This window comes from Priapulus caudatus, unplaced genomic scaffold (assembly GCF_000485595.1).
Source record: "Priapulus caudatus unplaced genomic scaffold, Priapulus_caudatus-5.0.1 Scaffold1677, whole genome shotgun sequence".
NCBI classification, from domain to species: Eukaryota; Metazoa; Priapulida; class Priapulimorpha; order Priapulimorphida; family Priapulidae; genus Priapulus; species Priapulus caudatus.
In genome coordinates, this window is record NW_014578738.1 from 35,382 (window position 1) to 37,522 (window position 2,141).

General features: G+C 60.9%; 1 protein-coding gene across 2 annotated transcripts in view; it reads right to left on the reverse strand.

Moving 5' to 3' along the window:
- LOC106817314 (syntaxin-like) overlaps nt 1-1,303 on the reverse strand; it is a 6,715-nt gene extending 5,412 nt beyond the window's left edge. For both annotated transcript variants that reach the window (XR_001395030.1, XM_014821979.1), the window contains exon 1: nt 1,294-1,303. The gene's annotated coding sequence lies outside the window, so the exon portion shown is untranslated. The remainder of the gene's footprint in view (nt 1-1,293) is intronic.
- Between the last annotated feature and the right edge of the window lie 838 nt (nt 1,304-2,141).

The following is a 2,141-nucleotide window of genomic DNA, read 5'->3' on the forward strand; positions in this document are numbered from 1 at the left end:
GTGAAGTGAGGGTGGGGCGAAGTCAGGGCGAGGGTGAGGTGAAGGTGGGGTGAGGTGAGGGTAGGGTGAGGTGAAGTGAGGGTGGGGCGAAGTCAGGGCGAGGGTGAGGTGAAGGTGGGGTGAGGTGAGGGTAGGGTGAGGTGAAGTGAGGGTGGGGCGAAGTCAGGGCGAGGGTGAGGTGAAGGTGGGGTGAGGTGAGGGTAGGGTGAGGTGAAGTGAGGGTGGGGCGAAGTCAGGGCGAGGGTGAGGTGAGGGTGGGGGTGAGGTGAGGGTGGTGTTGCAGACCGATGGCCAGGTGTAGGTAGCAGTTGTAGTAGCGGGTGCTCTATGGTTCACGCTTCCACGCACACGCCAATATCTCCTGCCACTCACTCGGGATCTCGGGAGGGATCTCGGGAGGGATCTCGTCGGCTTTCCCTCGCAACTCCCGGCTCTCATCGCTGCCAGCTTCTCTCATCTCTCTTCCTTATCTCGAGCTCTGCCTCTCTTCATTGTCTCCTCCGTCACTGCCTCACTCCTCCTTCACTGCCTCCGTCCGCTCTATCGATCGATTTATCACCATCTATCTTTGCGTCTCTGTCTGCCTGTCGGCCTGCCTGCTTGCTTGCCCGTCTGTCTGTCTAGATCTGCACATCTCTCTTTCTCTTTCGCTTTCTCCTGTTTTTTTTCTCTCTCTCTCTCTCTCTCTCCCTCTCTTGATTACTCGCTCTATCTGCCCTACTCCCTCCCCCTCCCTCCCCCTCCCGTCTCTCTCCCTCTCTTGCTTATGCGCTATATCTGCCCCCCTCCCTCCTGCCCCTCTCTCTCTCGCTCTCTCCCTCTCTTGGTTACTCGCTCTATCTGCCCCCCTCCCTCCCGCCCCTCTCTCTCTCGCTCTCTCCCGCTCTTGCTTACTCGCTCTATCTGCCCCTCCCCTCTCCGGAGAGAGCGGGACACAAAGCGACACCGCCGCGATTGTCGGCGTGCACCTCCCGACGCTCAATCTCGTTAGTCGGGCCGCGCGGGATCTAATGAACGGGAAAATCACGTTAGCGGCGGCGGCGGCGGCGGCGGCGGCAGAGGAGGCGGCGGCAGAGGAAGCGGCAGAGGAGGCGGAGGAGGAAGCGGCAAAGGAAGCGGCGGAAGAGGAGGCGGCAGCAGAGGAGGCGGCGTAGGAGGAGGCGGAAGAAGCCGCGGTGGAGGAGGCCGCGGAGGAAGTCGCGGAGGGCCGCGGTGTCCGACATCACAGCCTCCTCCTCCTCCTCCTCCTCACCGGCGACACGCGACGATGCTTACTCACCGTCCCATCTGCACTTGTCATGCGAAGAGCAAGAAGAAGCAGAAGAAGAAGAAGAAGAAGAAGAAGAAGAAGAAGAAGAAGAAGAAGAAGAAGAGCTGGGGTAATGTAAGTGTGTACATACACACGCACGCGATCACTCACACGCGCGGCGCGGCATACGCACAAACACAACACAGAGCGTCACACACACACACAGCACACAACACATCACATGCCTCACCCACACACAGGTTCCACCTCCGCCCCACATACATACACACACATCCGCCCACACCCACACACACCCTCCGCCCAACACACAAGCCACACATCCCCCCCACACACTGGTAGGTCAGGTGAGGTGTGACTTATGGCTCCCACACGTCCGGCCGCTTCCGGTGCGCGCGGACCGCTCGAGAACGGCAGAGGAGCACCTAAAGACACAAACGCTCACGTTCACACCATCCCCGCCCCACACAACACGCACACACGGAGGCATGACGGGAGCGGCGCGAGCAGCCAACCGCGCACGCGCACGCGCACGCACACGCCCCACACACACCGTACATATTTATACATCGTCCCGCTTGGCAGACACACGTGGACGCGCAATCTGACTCGCAAATCGGTTTTTAATCGGACAAAATAGAATTCGACGAGCACTGCCCTGCCAGCACTATTCGCCTTCGCTTCGTCCTCTCGGGCTGCATCTCTCCAAGGAAATTGCCGTTTCTGGATGCGAGAGCCGCAGGCTTATTTAAGCAGAGCGTCAACTAGTTAGGAGCGGTCCAACTCAGCGTTGTCCGCGCGCGCCCGAGGCGCCCACAGAAGACGGCCGCCCGCGCCCCGAGCCGCGCACGCTCCGGCGGCACTGCCGGCGCGG